Here is a 26,396-nt window from a genome sequence, read left to right on the forward strand (position 1 = left end):
TGAAGGTGCACCTGCACAAGTGACCCGAGGAGTTCAACGGAAGGGAAGCATCCAGCAGAGGGCAGCAGAGCAGAGCTTCTGAATGGCTGTTCCGGGCAGATGTGAATACGTGCAGGGCGGTCAGCGTAAGTTGAAGGTGCACATGAACAAGTGACCCGAGGAGTTCGACGGAAAGCAAGCATGCAGCAGAGCAGAGCTTCTGATTGGCTGTTCCAGGCAGATTTGCATACGTGCAGTGCGGTCAGCGAAAGTTGAAGGCGCATCTGCACAAGTGACCCGAGGAGATGGACGGAAGGCTAGCATCCAGCAGAGGGCAGCCGAGCAGAGCTTTTGATTTGCTGTTCCGGACAGATTTGCATACGTGTAGTGCGGTCAGAGTAAGTTGAAGGTGCACCTGCGTAAGTGACCCGAGGAGTTCGACGGAAGGCAAGCATCGAGCAGAGGGCAGCAGAGCAGAGCTTCTGGTTGGCTGTTGCAGACAGATTTGCATACGTGCAGTGCGGTCAGCGTAAGTTGAAGGTGCACCTGCGCAAACAACCCGAGGAGTTCGACGGAAGGCAAGCATCCAGCAGAGGGCAGCAGAGCAGAGCTTCTGATTGGCTGTTCTGGGCAGATTTGCATACATTCAGTGCGGTCAGCGGAAGTTGAAGGTGCACCTGCACCTGCATACTAGGGGCTGGTTGAGATCCCTGGGCTAATTTGCTGGCTTTTAATGCAGACCAAGCAGGCCAGCAGCACGGTTCGATTCCCGTACCATCCTCCCCGGACAGGTGCCGGAATGTGGCGACGAGGGGCTGTTCACAGTAACTTTAGTGAAGCCGACTCGCGACAATAAATGATTTCATTTCATTTTCACAAGTGACCCGAGGAGTTCGACGGAAAGCAAGCATGCAGCAGAGCAGAGCTTCTGATTGGCTGTTCCAGGCAGATTTGCATACGTGCAGTGCGGTCAGCGTAAGTTGAAGGTGCACCTGCACAAGTGACCCGAGGAGTTCAACGGAAGCCAAGCATCCAGCAGAGGGCAGCAGAGCTTCGGATTGGCTGTTCCGGGCAGATTTGCATACGTGCGGTCAGCGTAGGTTGAAAGTGCACCTGCACAAGTGACCCGAGGAGTTCGACAGAAGGCAAGCATCCAGCAGAGGGCAGCAGAGCAGAGCTTCTGATTGGCTGTTCCGGGTAGATTTGCATACCTGCAGTGCAGTCAGCATTAGTTGAAGGAGCACCTGCACAAGTGACCCGAGGCGTTCGACGGAAGGCAAGCATCCAGTAGAGGGCAGGAGAGCAGAGCTTCTGATTGGCTGTTCCGGGCAGATGTGAATACGTGCAGGGCGGTCAGCGTAAGTTGAAGGTGCACATGAACAAGTGACCCGTGGAGTTCAACGGAAGGCAAGCATCCAGCAGAGCAGAGCTTCTGATTGGCTGTTCTGGGCAGATTTGCATACGTGCAGTGCGGTCAGCGTAGGTTGAAGGTGCACCTGCATACTAGGGGCTGGTTTAGCTCACTTGGCTAAATTGCTGGCTTTTAAAGCAGACCAAGCAGGCCAGCAGCACGGTTCGATTCCCGTACCAGCCTCCCCGGACAGGTGCCGGAATGTGGTGACTAGGGGCTTTTCACAGTAAATTCATTGAAGCCTACTCGTGACAATAAACGATTTTCATTTCATTTTCACAAGTGACCCGAGGAGTTCGACGGAAAGCAAGCATCCAGCAGAGGGCAGCAGAGCAGAGCTTCTGATTGGCTGTTCCGGGCAGATTTGCACGCGTGCAGTGCGGTCAGCGTAAGGTGAAGGTGCACCTGCACAAGTGACCCGAGGAGCTCGACGGAAGGCAAGCATCCAGCAGAGGGCAGCTGAGCTTCGGATTGGCTGTTCTGGGCAGATTTACATACGTGAAGTGCGGTCAGCGTAAGTTGAAGGTGCACCTTCACAAGTGACCCGAGGAGTTCAACGGAAGGCAAGCATCCAACAGAGGGCAGCAGAGCTTCTGATTGGCTGTTCCGGGCAGATTTGCATACGTGCGGTCATCGCAAGTTGAAGGTGCACCTGCACAAGTGACCTGAGGAGTTTGACGGAAGGCAAGCATCCAGCAGAAGGCAGCAGAGCAGAGCTTCTGATTGGCTGTTCTGGGCAGATTTGCATACGTGCAGTGCGGTCAGCGTAAGTTGAAGAAGCACCTGCACAAGTGACCCGAGGCGTTTGACGGAAGGCAAGCATCCAGTAGACGGCAGCAGAGCAGAGCTTCTGATTGGCTGTTCGGGGCAGATTTGCATACGTGCAGTGCGGTCAGCGTAAGTTGAAGGTGCACCTGCACAAGTGACGCGAGGAGTTCGACAGAAGGCAAGCATCCAGCAGAGGACAGCAGAGCAGGGCTTCTGATTGGCTGTTCTGGGCAGATTTGCATGCGTGCAGTGCGGTCAGCGTAAGGTGAAGGTGTACCTGCATACTAGGGGCTGGTTTAGATCCCTGGGCTAACTCGCTGGCTTTTAAAGCAGACCAAGCAGTCCAGCAGCACGGTTCGATTCCCGTACCAGCCTCCCCGGACATGTGCCGGAATGTGGCGACTAGGGGCTTTTCACAGTAACTTAATTGAAGCCTACTCGTGAAAATAAACGATTTTCATTTCATTTTCACAAGTGACCCGAGGAGTTCGACGGAAGGCAAGCATCCAGCAGAGGGCAGCAGAGCAGAGCTTCTGATTGGCTGTTCCGGGCAGATTTGCATACGTGCGGTCAGCGTAAGTTGAAGGTGCACCTGCACAAGTGACCCGAGGAGTTCGACGGAAGGCAAGCATCCAGCAGAGGGCAGCAGAGCAGAGATTCTGATTGGCTGTTCCGGGCAGGTTTGCATACGTGCAGTGCGGTCAGCGTAAGTTGAAGGAGCACCCGCACAGGTGACCCGAGGCGTTCGACGTGGGCAAGCATCCAGTAGAGGGCAGCAGAGCAGAGCTTCTGATTGGCTGTTCCGGGCAGATGTGCATACGTGCAGGGCGGTCAGCGTAAGTTGAAGGTGCACATGAACAAGTGACCCGAGGAGTTCAACGGAAGGCAAGCATGCAGCAGAGGGCAGCAGAGCAGAGCTTCTGATTGGCTGTTCCGGGCAGATTTGCATACGTGCAGTGCGGTCAGTGTAAGTTGAAGGTGCACCTGCACAAGTGACCCGAGGAGTACGACGGAAGGCAAGCATCCAGCAGGGGGCAGCAGAGCAGAGCTTCTGATTGGCTGTTCCGGGCAGATTTGCATACGTGCAGTGCGGTCAGCGTAAGTTGAAGGAGCACCTGCACAAGTGACCCGAGGCGTTCGACGGAAGGAGAGCATCCAGTAGACGGCAGCAGAGCAGAGCTTCTGATTGGCTGTTCCGGGCAGATTTGCATACGTGCAGTGCGGTCAGCGTAAGTTGAAGGTGCACCTGCACAAGTGACCCGAGGAGTTCGACGGAAGGCAAGCATCCAGCAGAGGGCAGCAGAGCTGAGCTTCTGATTGGCTGTTCCGGGCATATTTGCGTACGTGAAGTGCGGTCAGCGTAAGTTGAAGGTGCACCTTCACAAGTGACCCGAGGAGTTCAACGGAAGGCAAGCATCCAACAGAGGGCAGCAGAGCTTCTGATTGGCTGTTCCGGGCAGATTTGCATACGTGCGGTCACCACAAGTTGAAGGTGCACCTGCACAAGTGACCTGAGGAGTTCGACGGAAGGCAAGCATCGATTAGAAGGCAGCAGAGCAGAGCTTCTGATTGGCTGTTCTTGGCAGATTTGCATATGTGCAGTGCGGTCAGCGTAAGTTGAAGGTGCACCTGCACAAGTGACCCGAGGAGTTCAACGGAAGCCAAGCATCCAGCAGAGGGCAGCAGAGCTTCTGATTGGCTGTTCCGGGCAGATTTGCATACGTGCGGTCAGCGTAGGTTGAAAGTGCACCTGCACAAGTGACCCGAGGAGTTCGACAGAAGGCAAGCATCCAGCAGAGGGCAGCAGAGCAGAGCTTCTGATTGGCTGTTCCGGGTAGATTTGCATACGTGCAGTGCAGTCAGCATAAGTTGAAGGAGCACCTGCACAAGTGACCCGAGGCGTTCGGCGGAAGGCAAGCGTCCAGCAGAGGGCAGCAGAGCAGAGCTTCTGATTGGCTGTTCCGGGCAGATGTGAATACGTGCAGGGCGGTCAGCATAAGTTGAAGGTGCACATGAACAAGTGACCCGGGGAGTTTAACGGAAGGCAAGCATCCAGCCGAGGGCAGCGGAGCAGAGCTTCTGATTGGCTGTTCTGGGCAGATTTGCATACGTGCAGTGCGGTCAGCGTAAGTTGAAGGTGCACCTGCACCTGCATACTATGGGCAGGTTTAGATCCCTGGGCTAAATCGCTGGCTTTTAAAGCAGATCAAGCAGGCCAGCAGCACGGTTCGATTCCCGTACCAGCCTCCCCGGACAGGTGCCGGAATGTGGCGACAAGGGGCTTTTCAAAGTAACTTCATTGAAGCCTACTCGTGACAATAAACGATTTTCATTTCATTTTCACAAGTGACCCGAGGAGTTCAACGGAAGGCAAGCATCCAACAGAGGGCAGCAGAGCTTCTGATTGGCTGTTCCGGGCAGATTTGCATACGTGCGGTCATCGCAAGTTGAAGGTGCACCTGCACAAGTGACCTGAGGAGTTCGACAGAAGGCAAACATCCAGCAGAAGGCAGCAGAGCCGAGCTTCTGATTGGCTGTTCTGGGCAGATTTGCATATGTGCAGTGCGGTCAGCGTAAGTTGAAGCTGCGCCTGCATACTAGGGGCTGGTTTAGATCCCTGGGCTAAATCGCTGGCATTTCAAGCAGGCCAGCAGCACGGTTCGATTCCCATACCAGCCTCCCCGGACAGGTGCCGGAATGTGGCGACTAGGGGCTTTTCACAGTAACTTCATTGAAGCCTACTCGTGAAAATAAACGATTTTCATTTCATTTTCACAAGTGACCCGAGGAGTTCGACGGAAGGCAAGCATCCAGCAGAGGGCAGCAGAGCTTCTGATTGGCTGTTCCGGGCAGATTTGCATACGTGCAGTGCGGTCAGCTTAAAATGAAGGTGCACCTGCACAAGTGACCCGAGGAGTTCAACGGAAGCCAAGCATCCAGCAGAGGGCAGCAGAGCTTCTGATTGGCTGTTCCAGGCAGATTTGCATACGTGCGGTCAGCGTACGTTGAAGGTGCACCTGCACAAGTGACCCGAGGAGTTCGACGGAAGTCAAGTATCCAGCAGAGGGCAGCAGAGCAGAGCTTCTGATTGGCTGTTCCGGGCAGATTTGCATACGTGCAGTGCGGTCAGCGTAAGTTGAAGGAGCACCCGCACAAGTGACCCGAGGCGTTCGACGGAAGGCAAGCATCCAGTCGAGGGCAGCAGAGCAGAGCTTCTGATTGGCTGTTCCGGGCAGATGTGCATACGTGCAGGGCGGACAGCGTAAGTTGCAGGTGCACATGAACAAGTGACCCGAGGAGTTCAACGGAAGGCAAGCATGCAGCAGAGGGCAGCAGAGCAGAGCTTCTGATTGGCTGTTCTGGGCAGATTTGCATACGTGCAGTGCGGTCAGTGTAAGTTGAAGGTGCACCTGCACAAGTGACCCGAGGAGTTCGACGGAAGGCAAGCTTCCAGCAGGGGGCTGCAGAGCTTCTGATTGGCTGTTCCGGGTAAATTTGTAAACGTGCAGTGCGGTCAGCGTAAGTTGAAGGTGCACCTGCACAAGTGACCCGAGGAGTTCAACGGAAGGTATGCATCCTGCAGAGGGCAGCAGAGCAGAGCTTCTGAATGGCTGTTCCGGGCAGATTTGCATACGTGCAGTGCGGTCAGCGAAAGTTGAAGGTGCACCTGCACAAGTGACCCGAGGAGATGGACGGAAGGCTAGCATCCAGCAGAGGGCAGCCGAGCAGAGCTTTTGATTTGCAGTTCCGGACAGATTTGCATACGTGTAGTGCGGTCAGAGTAAGTTGAAGGTGCACCTGCGTAAGTGACCTGAGGAGTTAGTCGGAAAGCAAGCATCCAGCAGAGGGCAGCAGAGCAGAGCTTCTGGTTGGCTGTTCCAGAGAGATTTGCATGCGTGCAGTGCGGTCAGAGTAAGTTGAAGGTGCACCTGCGTAAGTGACACGAGGAGTTCGACGGAAGGCAAGCATCCAGCAGTGGGCAGCAGAGCAGAGCTTCTGGTTGGCTGTTCCAGACAGATTTGCATACGTGCAGTGCGGTCAGCGTAAGTTGAAGGTGCACCTGCGCAAACGACCCGAGGAGTTCGACGGAAGCAAAGCATCCAGCAGAGGGCAGCAGAGCTTCAGATTGGCTGTTCCGGGCAGATTTGCATACGTGCGGTCAGCGTAGGTTGAAAGTGCACCTGCACAAGTGACCCGAGGAGTTCGACAGAAGGCAAGCATCCAGCAGAGGGCAGCAGAGCTTCTGATTGGCTGTTCCAGGCAGATTTGCATACGTGCGGTCAGCGTAAGTTGAAGGTGCACCTGCACAAGTGACCCGAGGAGTTCGACGGAAGGCAAGCATCCAGCAGAGGGCAGCAGAGCAGAGCTTCTGATTGGCTGTTCCGGGCAGATTTGCATACGTGCAGTGCGGTCAGCGTAAGTTGAAGGAGCACCCACACAAGTGACCCGAGGCGTTCGACGGAAGGCAAGCATCCAGTAGAGGGCAGCAGAGCAGAGCTTCTGATTGGCTGTTCCGGGCAGATGTGCATACGTGCAGGGCGGTCAGCGTAAGTTGAAGGTGCACATGAACAAGTGACCCGAGGAGTTCAACGGAAGGCAAGCATGCAGCAGAGCAGAGCTTCTGATTGGCTGTTCCGGGCAGATTTGCATACGTGCAGTGCGGTCAGTGTAAATTGAAGGTGCACCTGCACAAGTGACCCGAGGAGTTCGACGGAAGGCAAGCATCCAGCAGGGGGCTGCAGAGCAGAGCTTCTGATTGGCTGTTCCGGGCAAATTTGCAAACGTGCAGTACGGTCAGCGTAAGTTGAAGGTGCACCTGCACAAGTGACCCGAGGAGTTCAACGGAAGGGAAGCATCCAGCAGAGGGCAGCAGAGCAGAGCTTCTGAATGGCTGTTCCGGGCAGATGTGAATACGTGCAGGGCGGTCAGCGTAAGTTGAAGGTGCACATGAACAAGTGACCCGAGGAGTTCGACGGAAAGCAAGCATGCAGCAGAGCAGAGCTTCTGATTGGCTGTTCCAGGCAGATTTGCATACGTGCAGTGCGGTCAGCGAAAGTTGAAGGCGCATCTGCACAAGTGACCCGAGGAGATGGACGGAAGGCTAGCATCCAGCAGAGGGCAGCCGAGCAGAGCTTTTGATTTGCTGTTCCGGACAGATTTGCATACGTGTAGTGCGGTCAGAGTAAGTTGAAGGTGCACCTGCGTAAGTGACCCGAGGAGTTCGACGGAAGGCAAGCATCCAGCAGAGGGCAGCAGAGCAGAGCTTCTGGTTGGCTGTTGCAGACAGATTTGCATACGTGCAGTGCGGTCAGCGTAAGTTGAAGGTGCACCTGCGCAAACAACCCGAGGAGTTCGACGGAAGGCAAGCATCCAGCAGAGGGCAGCAGAGCAGAGCTTCTGATTGGCTGTTCTGGGCAGATTTGCATACGTTCAGTGCGGTCAGCGGAAGTTGAAGGTGCACCTGCACCTGCATACTAGGGGCTGGTTGAGATCCCTGGGCTAATTCGCTGGCTTTTAATGCAGACCAAGCAGGCCAGCAGCACGGTTCGATTCCCGTACCATCCTCCCCGGACAGGTGCCGGAATGTGGCGACAAGGGGCTTTTCACAGTAACTTTATTGAAGCCGACTCGCGACAATAAATGATTTTCATTTCATTTTCACAAGTGACCCGAGGAGTTCGACGGAAAGCAAGCATGCAGCAGAGCAGAGCTTCTGATTGGCTGTTCCAGGCAGATTTGCATACGTGCAGTGCGGTCAGCGTAAGTTGAAGGTGCACCTGCACAAGTGACCCGAGGAGTTCAACGGAAGCCAAGCATCCAGCAGAGGGCAGCAGAGCTTCGGATTGGCTGTTCCGGGCAGATTTGCATACGTGCGGTCAGCGTAGGTTGAAAGTGCACCTGCACAAGTGACCCGAGGAGTTCGACAGAAGGCAAGCATCCAGCAGAGGGCAGCAGAGCAGAGCTTCTGATTGGCTGTTCCGGGTAGATTTGCATACGTGCAGTGCAGTCAGCATTAGTTGAAGGAGCACCTGCACAAGTGACCCGAGGCGTTCGACGGAAGGCAAGCGTCCAGTAGAGGGCAGGAGAGCAGAGCTTCTGATTGGCTGTTCCGGGCAGATGTGAATACGTGCAGGGCGGTCAGCGTAAGTTGAAGGTGCACATGAACAAGTGACCCGTGGAGTTCAACGGAAGGCAAGCATCCAGCAGAGCAGAGCTTCTGATTGGCTGTTCTGGGCAGATTTGCATACGTGCAGTGCGGTCAGCGTAGGTTGAAGGTGCACCTGCATACTAGGGGCTGGTTTAGCTCACTTGGCTAAATTGCTGGCTTTTAAAGCAGACCAAGCAGGCCAGCAGCACGGTTCGATTCCCGTACCAGCCTCCCCGGACAGGTGCCGGAATGTGGTGACTAGGGGCTTTTCACAGTAAATTCATTGAAGCCTACTCGTGACAATAAACGATTTTCATTTCATTTTCACAAGTGACCCGAGGAGTTCGACGGAAAGCAAGCATCCAGCAGAGGGCAGCAGAGCAGAGCTTCTGATTGGCTGTTCCGGGCAGATTTGCACGCGTGCAGTGCGGTCAGCGTAAGGTGAAGGTGCACCTGCACAAGTGACCCGAGGAGCTCGACGGAAGGCAAGCATCCAGCAGAGGGCAGCTGAGCTTCGGATTGGCTGTTCTGGGCAGATTTACATACGTGAAGTGCGGTCAGCGTAAGTTGAAGGTGCACCTTCACAAGTGACCCGAGGAGTTCAACGGAAGGCAAGCATCCAACAGAGGGCAGCAGAGCTTCTGATTGGCTGTTCCGGGCAGATTTGCATACGTGCGGTCATCGCAAGTTGAAGGTGCACCTGCACAAGTGACCTGAGGAGTTTGACGGAAGGCAAGCATCCAGCAGAAGGCAGCAGAGCAGAGCTTCTGATTGGCTGTTCTGGGCAGATTTGCATACGTGCAGTGCGGTCAGCGTAAGTTGAAGAAGCACCTGCACAAGTGACCCGAGGCGTTTGACGGAAGGCAAGCATCCAGTAGACGGCAGCAGAGCAGAGCTTCTGATTGGCTGTTCGGGGCAGATTTGCATACGTGCAGTGCGGTCAGCGTAAGTTGAAGGTGCACCTGCACAAGTGACGCGAGGAGTTCGACAGAAGGCAAGCATCCAGCAGAGGACAGCAGAGCAGGGCTTCTGATTGGCTGTTCTGGGCAGATTTGCATGCGTGCAGTGCGGTCAGCGTAAGGTGAAGGTGTACCTGCATACAAGGGGCTGGTTTAGATCCCTGTGCTAAATCGCTGGCTTTTAAAGCAGACCAAGCAGTCCAGCAGCACGGTTCGATTCCCGTACCAGCCTCCCCGGACAGGTGCCGGAATGTGGCGACTAGGGGCTTTTTTACAGTAACTTAATTGAAGCCTACGCGTGAAAATAAACGATTTTCATTTCATTTTCACAAGTGACCCGAGGAGTTCGACGGAAGGCAAGCATCCAGCAGAGGGCAGCAGAGCAGAGCTTCTGATTGGCTGTTCCGGGCAGATTTGCATACGTGCGGTCAGCGTAAGTTGAAGGTGCACCTGCACAAGTGACCCGAGGAGTTCGACGGAAGGCAAGCATCCAGCAGAGGGCAGCAGAGCAGAGATTCTGATTGGCTGTTCCGGGCAGATTTGCATACGTGCAGTGCGGTCAGCGTAAGTTGAAGGAGCACCCGCACAGGTGACCCGAGGCGTTCGACGTGGGCAAGCATCCAGTAGAGGGCAGCAGAGCAGAGCTTCTGATTGGCTGTTCCGGGCAGATGTGCATACGTGCAGGGCGGTCAGCGTAAGTTGAAGGTGCACATGAACAAGTGACCCGAGGAGTTCAACGGAAGGCAAGCATGCAGCAGAGGGCAGCAGAGCAGAGCTTCTGATTGGCTGTTCCGGGCAGATTTGCATACGTGCAGTGCGGTCAGTGTAAGTTGAAGGTGCACCTGCACAAGTGACCCGAGGAGTACGACGGAAGGCAAGCATCCAGCAGGGGGCAGCAGAGCAGAGCTTCTGATTGGCTGTTCCGGGCAGATTTGCATACGTGCAGTGCGGTCAGCGTAAGTTGAAGGAGCACCTGCACAAGTGACCCGAGGCGTTCGACGGAAGGAGAGCATCCAGTAGACGGCAGCAGAGCAGAGCTTCTGATTGGCTGTTCCGGGCAGATTTGCATACGTGCAGTGCGGTCAGCGTAAGTTGAAGGTGCACCTGCACAAGTGACCCGAGGAGTTCGACGGAAGGCAAGCATCCAGCAGAGGGCAGCAGAGCTGAGCTTCTGATTGGCTGTTCCGGGCATATTTGCGTACGTGAAGTGCGGTCAGCGTAAGTTGAAGGTGCACCTTCACAAGTGACCCGAGGAGTTCAACGGAAGGCAAGCATCCAACAGAGGGCAGCAGAGCTTCTGATTGGCTGTTCCGGGCAGATTTGCATACGTGCGGTCACCACAAGTTGAAGGTGCACCTGCACAAGTGACCTGAGGAGTTCGACGGAAGGCAAGCATCGATTAGAAGGCAGCAGAGCAGAGCTTCTGATTGGCTGTTCTTGGCAGATTTGCATATGTGCAGTGCGGTCAGCGTAAGTTGAAGGTGCACCTGCACAAGTGACCCGAGGAGTTCAACGGAAGCCAAGCATCCAGCAGAGGGCAGCAGAGCTTCTGATTGGCTGTTCCGGGCAGATTTGCATACGTGCGGTCAGCGTAGGTTGAAAGTGCACCTGCACAAGTGACCCGAGGAGTTCGACAGAAGGCAAGCATCCAGCAGAGGGCAGCAGAGCAGAGCTTCTGATTGGCTGTTCCGGGTAGATTTGCATACGTGCAGTGCAGTCAGCATAAGTTGAAGGAGCACCTGCACAAGTGACCCGAGGCGTTCGGCGGAAGGCAAGCGTCCAGTAGAGGGCAGCAGAGCAGAGCTTCTGATTGGCTGTTCCGGGCAGATGTGAATACGTGCAGGGCGGTCAGCATAAGTTGAAGGTGCACATGAACAAGTGACCCGGGGAGTTTAACGGAAGGCAAGCATCCAGCCGAGGGCAGCGGAGCAGAGCTTCTGATTGGCTGTTCTGGGCAGATTTGCATACGTGCAGTGCGGTCAGCGTAAGTTGAAGGTGCACCTGCACCTGCATACTATGGGCAGGTTTAGATCCCTGGGCTAAATCGCTGGCTTTTAAAGCAGATCAAGCAGGCCAGCAGCACGGTTCGATTCCCGTACCAGCCTCCCCGGACAGGTGCCGGAATGTGGCGACAAGGGGCTTTTCAAAGTAACTTCATTGAAGCCTACTCGTGACAATAAACGATTTTCATTTCATTTTCACAAGTGACCCGAGGAGTTCAACGGAAGGCAAGCATCCAACAGAGGGCAGCAGAGCTTCTGATTGGCTGTTCCGGGCAGATTTGCATACGTGCGGTCATCGCAAGTTGAAGGTGCACCTGCACAAGTGACCTGAGGAGTTCGACAGAAGGCAAACATCCAGCAGAAGGCAGCAGAGCCGAGCTTCTGATTGGCTGTTCTGGGCAGATTTGCATATGTGCAGTGCGGTCAGCGTAAGTTGAAGCTGCGCCTGCATACTAGGGGCTGGTTTAGATCCCTGGGCTAAATCGCTGGCATTTCAAGCAGGCCAGCAGCACGGTTCGATTCCCATACCAGCCTCCCCGGACAGGTGCCGGAATGTGGCGACTAGGGGCTTTTCACAGTAACTTCATTGAAGCCTACTCGTGAAAATAAACGATTTTCATTTCATTTTCACAAGTGACCCGAGGAGTTCGACGGAAGGCAAGCATCCAGCAGAGGGCAGCAGAGCTTCTGATTGGCTGTTCCGGGCAGATTTGCATACGTGCAGTGCGGTCAGCTTAAAATGAAGGTGCACCTGCACAAGTGACCCGAGGAGTTCAACGGAAGCCAAGCATCCAGCAGAGGGCAGCAGAGCTTCTGATTGGCTGTTCCAGGCAGATTTGCATACGTGCGGTCAGCGTACGTTGAAGGTGCACCTGCACAAGTGACCCGAGGAGTTCGACGGAAGTCAAGTATCCAGCAGAGGGCAGCAGAGCAGAGCTTCTGATTGGCTGTTCCGGGCAGATTTGCATACGTGCAGTGCGGTCAGCGTAAGTTGAAGGAGCACCCGCACAAGTGACCCGAGGCGTTCGACGGAAGGCAAGCATCCAGTCGAGGGCAGCAGAGCAGAGCTTCTGATTGGCTGTTCCGGGCAGATGTGCATACGTGCAGGGCGGATCAGCGTAAGTTGCAGGTGCACATGAACAAGTGACCCGAGGAGTTCAACGGAAGGCAAGCATGCAGCAGAGGGCAGCAGAGCAGAGCTTCTGATTGGCTGTTCTGGGCAGATTTGCATACGTGCAGTGCGGTCAGTGTAAGTTGAAGGTGCACCTGCACAAGTGACCCGAGGAGTTCGACGGAAGGCAAGCATCCAGCAGGGGGCTGCAGAGCTTCTGATTGGCTGTTCCGGGCAAATTTGTAAACGTGCAGTGCGGTCAGCGTAAGTTGAAGGTGCACCTGCACAAGTGACCCGAGGAGTTCAACGGAAGGTATGCATCCTGCAGAGGGCAGCAGAGCAGAGCTTCTGAATGGCTGTTCCGGGCAGATTTGCATACGTGCAGTGCGGTCAGCGAAAGTTGAAGGTGCACCTGCACAAGTGACCCGAGGAGATGGACGGAAGGCTAGCATCCAGCAGAGGGCAGCCGAGCAGAGCTTTTGATTTGCAGTTCCGGACAGATTTGCATACGTGTAGTGCGGTCAGAGTAAGTTGAAGGTGCACCTGCGTAAGTGACCTGAGGAGTTAGTCGGAAAGCAAGCATCCAGCAGAGGGCAGCAGAGCAGAGCTTCTGGTTGGCTGTTCCAGAGAGATTTGCATGCGTGCAGTGCGGTCAGAGTAAGTTGAAGGTGCACCTGCGTAAGTGACACGAGGAGTTCGACGGAAGGCAAGCATCCAGCAGTGGGCAGCAGAGCAGAGCTTCTGGTTGGCTGTTCCAGACAGATTTGCATACGTGCAGTGCGGTCAGCGTAAGTTGAAGGTGCACCTGCGCAAACGACCCGAGGAGTTCGACGGAAGCAAAGCATCCAGCAGAGGGCAGCAGAGCTTCAGATTGGCTGTTCCGGGCAGATTTGCATACGTGCGGTCAGCGTAGGTTGAAAGTGCACCTGCACAAGTGACCCGAGGAGTTCGACAGAAGGCAAGCATCCAGCAGAGGGCAGCAGAGCAGAGCTTCTGATTGGCTGTTCCGGGTAGATTTGCATACGTGCAGTGCAGTCAGCATTAGTTGAAGGAGCACCTGCACAAGTGACCCGAGGCGTTCGACGGAAGGCAAGCGTCCAGTAGAGGGCAGGAGAGCAGAGCTTCTGATTGGCTGTTCCGGGCAGATGTGAATACGTGCAGGGCGGTCAGCGTAAGTTGAAGGTGCACATGAACAAGTGACCCGTGGAGTTCAACGGAAGGCAGGCATCCAGCAGAGCAGAGCTTCTGATTGGCTGTTCTGGGCAGATTTGCATACGTGCAGTGCGGTCAGCGTAAGTTGAAGGTGCTCCTGCACCTGCATACTAGGGGCTGGTTTAGCTCACTTGGCTAAATTGCTGGCATTTAAAGCAGACCAAGCAGGCCAGCAGCACGGTTCGATTCCCGTACCAGCCTCCCCGGACAGGGGCCGGAATGTGGCGACTAAGGGCTTTTCACAGTAACTTCATTGAAGCCTACTCGTGACAATAAACGATTTTCATTTCATTTTCACAAGTGACCCGAGGAGTTCGACGGAAAGCAAGCATCCAGCAGAGGGCAGCAGAGCAGAGCTTCTGATTGGCTGTTCCGTGCAGATTTGCACGCGTGCAGTGCGGTCAGCGTAATTTGAAGGTGCACCTGCACAAGTGACCCGAGGAGCTCGACGGAAGGCAAGCATCCAGCAGAGGGCATCTGAGCTTCTGATTGGCTGTTCTGGGCAGATTTGCATACGTGAAGTGCGGTCAGCGTAAGTTGAAGGTGCACCTTCACAAGTGACCCGAGGAGTTCAACGCAAGGCAAGCATCCAACAGAGGGCAGCAGAGCTTCTGATTGGCTGTTCCGGGCAGATTTGCATACGTGCGGTCATCGCAAGTTGAAGGTGCACCTGCACAGGTGACCTGAGGAGTTTGCCGGAAGGCAAGCATCCAGCAGAAAACAGCAGAGCAGAGCTTCTGATTGGCTGTTCTGGGCAGATTTGCATACGTGCAGTGCGGTCAGCGTAAGTTGAAGGAGCACCTGCACATGTGACCTGAGGCGTTCGACGGAAGGCAAGCATCCAGTAGACGGCAGCAGAGTTTCTGATTGGCTGTTCCGGGCAGATTTGCATACGTGCAGTGCGGTCAGCGTAAGTTGAAGGTGCACCTGCACAAGTGACCCGAGGAGTTCGACGGAAGGCAAGCATCCAGCAGAGGACAGCAGAGCAGAGCTTCTGATTGGCTGTTCCGGGCAGATTTGCATGTGTGCAGTGCGGTCAGCGTAAGGTGAAGGTGCACCTGCACAAGTGACCCGAGGAGTTCGACGGAAGGCAAGCATCCAGCAGAGGGCAGCAGAGCTTCTGATTGGCTGCTCCGGGCAGATTTGCATATGTGCGGTCACCGCAAGTTGAAGGTGCACCTGCACAAGTGACCTGAGGAGTTCGACGGAAGGCAAGCATCCAGCAGAAGGCTGCAGAGCAGAGCTTCTGATTGTCTATTCCGGGCAGATTTGCATACGTGCGGTCATCGCAAGTTGAAGGTGCACCTGCACAAGTGACCTGAGGAGTTAGACTGAAGGCAAGCATCCAGCAGAAAACAGCAGAGCAGAGCTTCTGATTGGCTGTTCTGGGCAGATTTGCATACATGCAGTGCGGTCAGCGTAAGTTGAAGGAGCACCTGCACATGTGACCTGAGGCGTTCGACGGAAGGCAAGCATCCAGTAGACGGCAGCAGAGTTTCTGATTGGCTGTTCCGGGCAGATTTGCATACGTGCAGTGCGGTCAGCGTAAGTTGAAGGTGCACCTGCACAAGTGACCCGAGGAGTTCGACGGAAGGCAAGCATCCAGCAGAGGACAGCAGAGCAGAGCTTCTGATTGGCTGTTCCGGGCAGATTTGCATGTGTGCAGTGCGGTCAGCGTAAGGTGAAGGTGCACCTGCACAAGTGACCCGAGGAGTTCGACGGAAGGCAAGCATCCAGCAGAGGGCAGCAGAGCTTCTGATTGGCTGCTCCGGGCAGATTTGCATATGTGCGGTCACCGCAAGTTGAAGGTGCACCTGCACAAGTGACCTGAGGAGTTCGACGGAAGGCAAGCATCCAGCAGAAGGCTGCAGAGCAGAGCTTCTGATTGTCTATTCCGGGCAGATTTGCATACGTGCGGTCATCGCAAGTTGAAGGTGCACCTGCACAAGTGACCTGAGGAGTTAGACTGAAGGCAAGCATCCAGCAGAAGGCTGCAGAGCAGAGCTTCTGATTCGCTGTTCCGGGCAGATTTGCATACGTGCGGTCAGCGTAAGTTGAAGCTGCACCTGCATACTTGGGGCTGGTTTAGATCCCTGGGCTAAATCGCTGGCATTTCAAGCAGGCCAGCAGCATGGTTCGATTCCCGTACTAGCCTCCCCGGACAGGTGCCGGAATGTGGCGACTAGGGGCTTTTCACAGTAACTTCATTGAAGCCTACTCGTGAAAATAAACGATTTTCATTTCATTTTCACAAGTGACCTGAGGAGTTCGACGGAAAGCAAGCATCCAGCAGAGGGCAGCAGAGCAGAGCTTCTGATTGGCTGTTCCGGGCAGATGTGCATACGTGCAGGGCGGTCAGCGTAAGTTGAAGGTGCACATGAACAAGTGACCCGAGGAGTTTAACGGAAGGCAAGCATGCAGCAGAGGGCAGCAGAGCAGAGATTCTGATTGGCTGTTCCGGGCAGATTTGCATACGTGCAGTGCGGTCAGCGTAAGTTGAAGGAGCACCCGCACAGGTGACCCGAGGCGTTCGACGGAAGGCAAGCATCCAGTAGAGGGCAGCAGAGCAGAGCTTCTGAATGGCTGTTCCGGGCAGATTTGCATACGTGCAGTGCGGTCAGCGAAAGTTGAAGGTGCACCTGCACAAGTGACCCGAGGAGATGGACGGAAGGCTAGCATCCAGCAGAGGGCAGCCGAGCAGAGCTTTTGATTTGCAGTTCCGGACAGATTTGCATACGTGTAGTGCGGTCAGAGTAAGTTGAAGGTGCACCTGCGTAAGTGACCTGAGGAGTTAGTCGGAAAGCAAGCATCCAGCAGAGGGCAGCAGAGCAGAGCTCCTGGTTGGCTGTTCCAGAGAGATTTGCATGCGTGCAGTGCGGTCAGAGTAAGTTGAAGGTGCACCTGCGTAAGTGACACGAGGAGTTCGACGGAAGGCAAGCATCCAGCAGTGGACAGCAGAGCAGAGCTTCTGGTTGGCTGTTCCAGACAGATTTGCATACGTGCAGTGCGGTCAGCGTAAGTTGAAGGAGCACCCGCACAGGTGACCCGAGGCGTTCGACGGAAGGCAAGCATCCAGTAGAGGGCAGCAGAGCAGAGCTTCTGATTGGCTGTTCCGGGCAGATGTGCATACGTGCAGGGCGGTCAGCGTAAGTTGAAGGTGCACATGAACAAGTGACCCGAGGAGTTCAACGGAAGGCAAGCATGCAGCAGAGGGCAGCAGAGCAGAGCTTCTGATTGGCTGTTCCGGGCAGAATTGCATACGTGCAGTGCGGTCAGTGTAAGTTGAAGGTGCACCTGCACAAGTGACCCGAGGCGTTCGACGGAAGGGGAGCATCCAGTAGACAGCAGCAGAGCAGAGCTTCTGATTGGCTGTTCCGGGCAGATTTGCATACGTGCAGTGCGGTCAGCGTAAGTTGAAGGTGCACCTGCACAAGTGACCCGAGGAGTTCGACGGAAGGCAAGCATCCAGCAGAGGGCAGCAGAGCTGAGTTTCTGATTGGCTGTTCCGGGCATATTTGCGTACGTGAAGTGCGGTCAGCGTAAGTTGAAGGTGCACCTTCACAAGTGACCCGAGGAGTTCAACGGAAGGCAAGCATCCAACAGAGGGCAGCAGAGCTTCTGATTGGCTGTTCCGGGCAGATTTGCATACGTGCGGTCACCACAAGTTGAAGGTGCACCTGCACAAGTGACCTGAGGAGTTCGACGGAAGGCAAGCATCGATTAGAAGGCAGCAGAGCAGAGCTTCTGATTGGCTGTTCTTGGCAGATTTGCATATGTGCGGTCAGCGTAAGTTGAAGGTGCACCTGCACAAGTGACCCGAGGAGTTCAACGGAAGCCAAGCATCCAGCAGAGGGCAGCAGAGCTTCTGATTGGCTGTTCCGGGCAGATTTGCATACGTGCGGTCAGCGTAGGTTGAAAGTGCACCTGCACAAGTGACCCGAGGAGTTCGACAGAAGGCAAGCATCCAGCAGAGGGCAGCAGAGCAGAGCTTCTGATTGGCTGTTCCGGGTAGATTTGCATACGTGCAGTGCAGTCAGCATAAGTTGAAGGAGCACCTGCACAAGTGACCCGAGGCGTTCGGCGGAAGGCAAGCGTCCAGTAGAGGGCAGCAGAGCAGAGCTTCTGATTGGCTGTTCCGGGCAGATGTGAATACGTGCAGGGCGGTCAGCATAAGTTGAAGGTGCACATGAACAAGTGACCCGGGGAGTTTAACGGAAGGCAAGCATCCAGCCGAGGGCAGCGGAGCAGAGCTTCTGATTGGCTGTTCTGGGCAGATTTGCATACGTGCAGTGCGGTCAGCGTAAGTTGAAGGAGCACCTGCACCTGCATACTATGGGCAGGTTTAGATCCCTGGGCTAAATCGCTGGCTTTTAAAGCAGATCAAGCAGGCCAGCAGCACGGTTCGATTCCCGTACCAGCCTCCCCGGACAGGTGCCGGAATGTGGCGACAAGGGGCTTTTCAAAGTAACTTCATTGAAGCCTACTCGTGACAATAAACGATTTTCATTTCATTTTCACAAGTGACCCGAGGTGTTCAACGGAAGGCAAGCATCCAACAGAGGGCAGCAGAGCTTCTGATTGGCTGTTCCGGGCAGATTTGCATACGTGCGGTCATCGCAAGTTGAAGGTGCACCTGCACAAGTGACCTGAGGAGTTCGACAGAAGGCAAACATCCAGCAGAAGGCAGCAGAGCCGAGCTTCTGATTGGCTGTTCTGGGCAGATTTGCATATGTGCAGTGCGGTCAGCGTAAGTTGAAGCTGCACCTGCATACTAGGGGCTGGTTTAGATCCCTGGGCTAAATAGCTGGCATTTCAAGCAGGCCAGCAGCACGGTTCGATTCCCATACCAGCCTCCCCGGACAGGTGCCGGAATGTGGCGACTAGGGGCTTTTCACAGTAACTTCATTGAAGCCTACTCGTGAAAATAAACGATTTTCATTTCATTTTCACAAGTGACCCGAGGAGTTCGACGGAAGGCAAGCATCCAGCAGAGGGCAGCAGAGCTTCTGATTGGCTGTTCCGGGCAGATTTGCATACGTGCAGTGCGGTCAGCTTAAAATGAAGGTGCACCTGCACAAGTGACCCGAGGAGTTCAACGGAAGCCAAGCATCCAGCAGAGGGCAGCAGAGCTTCTGATTGGCTGTTCCAGGCAGATTTGCATACGTGCGGTCAGCGTACGTTGAAGGTGCACCTGCACAAGTGACCCGAGGAGTTCGACGGAAGTCAAGCATCCAGCAGAGGGCAGCAGAGCAGAGCTTCTGATTGGCTGTTCCGGGCAGATTTGCATACGTGCAGTGCGGTCAGCGTAAGTTGAAGGAGCACCCGCACAAGTGACCCGAGGCGTTCGACGGAAGGCAAGCATCCAGTCGAGGGCAGCAGAGCAGAGCTTCTGATTGGCTGTTCCGGGCAGATGTGCATACGTGCAGGGTGGTCAGCGTAAGTTGAAGGTGCACATGAACAAGTGACCCGAGGAGTTCAACGGAAGGCAATCATGCAGAGAGGGCAGCAGAGCAGAGCTTCTGAATGGCTGTTCCGGGCAGATTTGCATACGTGCAGTGCGGTCAGCGAATGTTGAAGGTGCACCTGCACAAGTGACCCGAGGAGATAGACGGAAGGCTAGCATCCAGCAGAGGGCAGCCGAGCAGAGCTTTTGATTTGCAGTTCCGGACAGATTTGCATACGTGTAGTGCGGTCAGAGTAAGTTGAAGGTGCACCTGCGTAAATGACCTGAGGAGTTAGTCGGAAAGCAAGCATCCAGCAGAGGGCAGCAGAGCAGAGCTTCTGGTTGGCTGTTCCAGAGAGATTTGCATGCGTGCAGTGCGGTCAGAGTAAGTTGAAGGTGCACCTGCGTAAGTGACACGAGGAGTTCGACGGAAGGCAAGCATCCAGCAGAGGGCAGCAGAGCTTCAGATTGGCTGTTCCGGGCAGATTTGCATACGTGTGGTCAGCGTAGGTTGAAAGTGCACCTGCACAAGTGACCCGAGGAGTTCGACAGAAGGCAAGCATCCAGCAGAGGGCAGCAGAGCAGAGCTTCTGATTGGCTGTTCCGGGTAGATTTGCATACGTGCAGTGCAGTCAGCATTAGTTGAAGGAGCACCTGCACAAGTGACCCGAGGCGTTCGACGGAAGGCAAGCGTCCAGTAGAGGGCAGGAGAGCAGAGCTTCTGATTGGCTGTTCCGGGCAGATGTGAATACGTGCAGGGCGGTCAGCGTAAGTTGAAGGTGCACATGAACAAGTGACCCGTGGAGTTCAACGGAAGGCAGGCATCCAGCAGAGCAGAGCTTCTGATTGGCTGTTCTGGGCAGATTTGCATACGTGCAGTGCGGTCAGCGTAAGTTGAAGGTGCTCCTGCACCTGCATACTAGGGGCTGGTTTAGCTCACTTGGCTAAATTGCTGGCATTTAAAGCAGACCAAGCAGGCCAGCAGCACGGTTCGATTCCCGTACCAGCCTCCCCGGACAGGGGCCGGAATGTGGCGACTAAGGGCTTTTCACAGTAACTTCATTGAAGCCTACTCGTGACAATAAACGATTTTCATTTCATTTTCACAAGTGACCCGAGGAGTTCGACGGAAAGCAAGCATCCAGCAGAGGGCAGCAGAGCAGAGCTTCTGATTGGCTGTTCCGTGCAGATTTGCACGCGTGCAGTGCGGTCAGCGTAATTTGAAGGTGCACCTGCACAAGTGACCCGAGGAGCTCGACGGAAGGCAAGCATCCAGCAGAGGGCAGCTGAGCTTCTGATTGGCTGTTCTGGGCAGATTTGCATACGTGAAGTGCGGTCAGCGTAAGTTGAAGGTGCACCTTCACAAGTGACCCGAGGAGTTCAACGGAAGGCAAGCATCCAACAGAGGGCAGCAGAGCTTCTGATTGGCTGTTCCGGGCAGATTTGCATACGTGCGGTCATCGCAAGTTGAAGGTGCACCTGCACAGGTGACCTGAGGAGTTTGACGGAAGGCAAGCATCCAGCAGAAAACAGCAGAGCAGAGCTTCTGATTGGCTGTTCTGGGCAGATTTGCATACGTGCAGTGCGGTCAGCGTAAGTTGAAGGAGCACCTGCACATGTGACCCGAGGCGTTCGACGGAAGGCAAGCATCCAGTAGACGGCAGCAGAGTTTCTGATTGGCTGTTCCGGGCAGATTTGCATACGTGCAGTGCGGTCAGCGTAAGTTGAAGGTGCACCTGCACAAGTGACCCGAGGAGTTCGACGGAAGGCAAGCATCCAGCAGAGGACAGCAGAGCAGAGCTTCTGATTGGCTGTTCCGGGCAGATTTGCATGCGTGCAGTGCGGTCAGCGTAAGGTGAAGGTGCACCTGCACAAGTGACCCGAGGAGTTCGACGGAAGGCAAGCATCCAGCAGAGGGCAGCAGAGCTTCTGATTGGCTGCTCCGGGCAGATTTGCATACGTGCGGTCACCGCAAGTTGAAGGTGCACCTGCACAAGTGACCTGAGGAGTTCGACGGAAGGCAAGCATCCAGCAGAAGGCTGCAGAGCAGAGCTTCTGATTGTCTATTCCGGGCAGATTTGCATACGTGCGGTCATCGTAAGTTGAAGGTGCACCTGCACAAGTGACCTGAGGAGTTCGACTGAAGGCAAGCATCCAGCAGAAGGCTGCAGAGCAGAGCTTCTGATTCGCTGTTCCGGGCAGATTTGCATACGTGCGGTCAGCGTAAGTTGAAGCTGCACCTGCATACTAGGGGCTGGTTTAGATCCCTGGGCTAAATCGCTGGCATTTCAAGCAGGCCAGTAGCATGGTTCGATTCCCGTGCCAGCCTCCCCGGACAGGTGCCGGAATGTGGCGACTAGGGGCTTTTTACAGTAACTTCATTGAAGCCTACTCGTGAAAATAAACGATTTTCATTTCATTTTCACAAGTGACCCGAGGAGTTCGACGGAAGGCAAGCATCCAGCAGAGGACAGCAGAGCAGAGCTTCTGATTGGCTGTTCCGGGCAGATTTGCATACGTGCAGTGCAGTCAGCGTAAATTGAAGGTGCACCTGCACAAGTGACCCGAGTAGTTCAACGGAAGCCAAGCATCCAGCAGAGGGCAGCAGAGCTTCTGATTGGCTGTTCCAGGCAGATTTGCATACGTGCGGTCAGCGTAAGTTGAAGTATGCACCTGCACAAGTGACCCGAGGATTTCGACGGAAGGCAAGCATCCAGCAGAGAGCAGCAGAGCAGAGCTTCTGATTGGCTGTTCCGGGCAGATTTGCATACGTGCAGTGCGGTCAGCGTAAGTTGAAGGAGCACCCACACAAGTGACCCGAGGCGTTCGACGGAAGGCAAGCATCCAGTAGAGGGCAGCAGAGCAGAGCTTCTGGTTGGCTGTTCCGGGCAAATTTGCAAACGTGCAGTGCGGTCAGAGTAAGTTGAAGGTGCACCTGCGTAAGTGACCCGAGGAGTTCAACGGAAGGCAAGCATGCAGCAGAGGGCAGCAGAGCAGAGCTTCTGATTGGCTGTTCCGGGCAGCTTTGCATAAGTGCAGTGCGGTCAGTGTAAGTTGAAGGTGCACCTGCACAAGTGACCCGAGGAGTTCGACGGAAGGCAAGCATCCATCAGGGGGCTGCAGAGCAGAGCTTCTGATTGGCTTTTCTGGGCAAATTTGCAAACGTGCTGTGCGGTCAGCGTAAGTTGAAGGTGCACCTGCACAAGTGACCCGAGGAGTTCAACGGAAGGCAAGCATCCAGCAGAGGACAGCAGAGGAGAGCTTCTGATTGGCTGTTCCGGGCAGATTTGCATACGTGCAGTGCAGTCAGCATAAGTTGAAGGAGCACCTGCACAAGTGACCCGAGGCGTTCGGCGGAAGGCAAGCGTCCAGTAGAGGGCAGCAGAGCAGAGCTTCTGATTGGCTGTTCCGGGCAGATGTGAATACGTGCAGGGCGGTCAGCATAAGTTGAAGGTGCACATGAACAAGTGGCCCGGGGAGTTTAACGGAAGGCAAGCATCCAGCCGAGGGCAGCGGAGCAGAGCTTCTGATTGGCTGTTCTGGGCAGATTTGCATACGTGCAGTGCGGTCAGCGTAAGTTGAAGGTGCACCTGCACCTGCATACTATGGGCAGGTTTAGATTCCTGGGCTAAATCGCTGGCTTTTAAAGCAGATCAAGCAGGCCAGCAGCACGGTTCGATTCCCGTACCAGCCTCCCCGGACAGGTGCCGGAATGTGGCGACAAGGGGCTTTTCAAAGTAACTTCATTGAAGCCTACTCGTGACAATAAACGATTTTCATTTCATTTTCACAAGTGACCCGAGGAGTTCAACGGAAGGCAAGCATCCAACAGAGGGCAGCAGAGCTTCTGATTGGCTGTTCCGGGCAGATTTGCATACGTGCGGTCATCGCAAGTTGAAGGTGCACCTGCACAAGTGACCTGAGGAGTTCGACAGAAGGCAAACATCCAGCAGAAGGCAGCAGAGCCGAGCTTCTGATTGGCTGTTCTGGGCAGATTTGCATATGTGCAGTGCGGTCAGCGTAAGTTGAAGCTGCACCTGCATACTAGGGGCTGGTTTAGATCCCTGGGCTAAATCGCTGGCATTTCAAGCAGGCCAGCAGCACGGTTCGATTCCCATACCAGCCTCCCCGGACAGGTGCCGGAATGTGGCGACTAGGGGCTTTTCACAGTAACTTCATTGAAGCCTACTCGTGAAAATAAACGATTTTCATTTCATTTTCACAAGTGACCCGAGGAGTTCGACGGAAGGCAAGCATCCAGCAGAGGGCAGCAGAGCTTCTGATTGGCTGTTCCGGGCAGATTTGCATACGTGCAGTGCGGTCAGCTTAAAATGAAGGTGCACCTGCACAAGTGACCCGAGGAGTTCAACGGAAGCCAAGCATCCAGCAGAGGGCAGCAGAGCTTCTGATTGGCTGTTCCAGGCAGATTTGCATACGTGCGGTCAGCGTACGTTGAAGGTGCACCTGCACAAGTGACCCGAGGAGTTCGACGGAAGTCAAGCATCCAGCAGAGGGCAGCAGAGCAGAGCTTCTGATTGGCTGTTCCGGGCAGATTTGCATACGTGCAGTGCGGTCAGCGTAAGTTGAAGGAGCACCCGCACAAGTGACCCGAGGCGTTCGACGGAAGGCAAGCATCCAGTCGAGGGCAGCAGAGCAGAGCTTCTGATTGGCTGTTCCGGGCAGATGTGCATACGTGCAGGGCGGTCAGCGTAAGTTGAAGGTGCACATGAACAAGTGACCCGAGGAGTTCAACGGAAGGCAAGCATGCAGCAGAGGGCAGCAGAGCAGAGCTTCTGATTGGCTGTTCTGGGCAGATTTGCATACGTGCAGTGCGGTCAGTGTAAGTTGAAGGTGCACCTGCACAAGTGACCCGAGGAGTTCGACGGAAGGCAAGCATCCAGCAGGGGGCTGCAGAGCTTCTGATTGGCTGTTCCGGGCAAATTTGTAAACGTGCAGTGCGGTCAGCGTAAGTTGAAGGTGCACCTGCACAAGTGACCCGAGGAGTTCAACGGAAGGTATGCATCCTGCAGAGGGCAGCAGAGCAGAGCTTCTGAATGGCTGTTCCGGGCAGATTTGCATACGTGCAGTGCGGTCAGCGAATGTTGAAGGTGCACCTGCACAAGTGACCCGAGGAGATGGACGGAAGGCTAGCATCCAGCAGAGGGCAGCCGAGCAGAGCTTTTGATTTGCAGTTCCGGACAGATTTGCATACGTGTAGTGCGGTCAGAGTAAGTTGAAGGTGCACCTGCGTAAGTGACCTGAGGAGTTAGTCGGAAAGCAAGCATCCAGCAGAGGGCAGCAGAGCAGAGCTTCTGGTTGGCTGTTCCAGAGAGATTTGCATGCGTGCAGTGCGGTCAGAGTAAGTTGAAGGTGCACCTGCGTAAGTGACACGAGGAGTTCGACGGAAGGCAAGCATCCAGCAGAGGGCAGCAGAGCAGAGCTTCTGGTTGGCTGTTCCAGACAGATTTGCATACGTGCAGTGCGGTCAGCGTAAGTTGAAGGTGCACCTGCGCAAACGACCCGAGGAGTTCGACGGAAGCAAAGCATCCAGCAGAGGGCAGCAGAGCTTCGGATTGGCTGTTCCGGGCAGATTTGCATACGTGCGGTCAGCGTAGGTTGAAAGTGCACCTGCACAAGTGACCCGAGGAGTTCGACAGAAGGCAAGCATCCAGCAGAGGGCAGCAGAGCAGAGCTTCTGATTGGCTGTTCCGGGTAGATTTGCATACGTGCAGTGCAGTCAGCATTAGTTGAAGGAGCACCTGCACAAGTGACCCGAAGCGTTCGACGGAAGGCAAGCGTCCAGTAGAGGGCAGGAGAGCAGAGCTTCTGATTGGCTGTTCCGGGCAGATGTGAATACGTGCAGGGCGGTCAGCGTAAGTTGAAGGTGCACATGAACAAGTGACCCGTGGAGTTCAACGGAAGGCAGGCATCCAGCAGAGCAGAGCTTCTGATTGGCTGTTCTGGGCAGATTTGCATACGTGCAGTGCGGTCAGCGTAAGTTGAAGGTGCTCCTGCACCTGCATACTAGGGGCTGGTTTAGCTCACTTGGCTAAATTGCTGGCATTTAAAGCAGGCCAAGCAGGCCAGCAGCACGGTTCGATTCCCGTACCAGCCTCCCCGGACAGGGGCCGGAATGTGGCGACTAAGGGCTTTTCACAGTAACTTCATTGAAGCCTACTCGTGACAATAAACGATTTTCATTTCATTTTCACAAGTGACCCGAGGAGTTCGACGGAAAGCAAGCATCCAGCAGAGGGCAGCAGAGCAGAGCTTCTGATTGGCTGTTCCGTGCAGATTGGCACGCGTGCAGTGCGGTCAGCGTAATTTGAAGGTGCACCTGCACAAGTGACCCGAGGAGCTCGACGGAAGGCAAGCATCCAGCAGAGGGCAGCTGAGCTTCTGATTGGCTGTTCTGGGCAGATTTGCATACGTGAAGTGCGGTCAGCGTAAGTTGAAGGTGCACCTTCACAAGTGACCCGAGGAGTTCAACGGAAGGCAAGCATCCAACAGAGGGCAGCAGAGCTTCTGATTGGCTGTTCCGGGCAGATTTGCATACGTGCGGTCATCGCAAGTTGAAGGTGCACCTGCACAGGTGACCTGAGGAGTTTGACGGAAGGCAAGCATCCAGCAGAAAACAGCAGAGCAGAGCTTCTGATTGGCTGTTCTGGGCAGATTTGCATACGTGCAGTGCGGTCAGCGTAAGTTGAAGGAGCACCTGCACATGTGACCCGAGGCGTTTGACGGAAGGCAAGCATACAGTAGACGGCAGCAGAGTTTCTGATTGGCTGTTCCGGGCAGATTTGCATACGTGCAGTGCGGTCAGCGTAAGTTGAAGGTGCACCTGCACAAGTGACCCGAGGAGTTCGACGGAAGGCAAGCATCCAGCAGAGGACAGCAGAGCAGAGCTTCTGATTGGCTGTTCCGGGCAGATTTGCATGCGTGCAGTGCGGTCAGCGTAAGGTGAAGGTGCACCTGCACAAGTGACCCGAGGAGTTCGACGGAAGGCAAGCATCCAGCAGAGGGCAGCAGAGCTTCTGATTGGCTGCTCCGGGCAGATTTGCATACGTGCGGTCACCGCAAGTTGAAGGTGCACCTGCACAAGTGACCTGAGGAGTTCGACGGAAGGCAAGCATCCAGCAGAAGGCTGCAGAGCAGAGCTTCTGATTGTCTATTCCGGGCAGATTTGCATACGTGCGGTCATCGCAAGTTGAAGGTGCACCTGCACAAGTGACCTGAGGAGTTCGACTGAAGGCAAGCATCCAGCAGAAGGCTGCAGAGCAGAGCTTCTGATTCGCTGTTCCGGGCAGATTTGCATACGTGCGGTCAGCGTAAGTTGAAGCTGCACCTGCATACTAGGGGCTG

Source organism: Scyliorhinus canicula, chromosome 5 (genome assembly GCF_902713615.1).
Source record: "Scyliorhinus canicula chromosome 5, sScyCan1.1, whole genome shotgun sequence".
In the NCBI taxonomy this organism is placed as follows: Eukaryota; Metazoa; Chordata; class Chondrichthyes; order Carcharhiniformes; family Scyliorhinidae; genus Scyliorhinus; species Scyliorhinus canicula.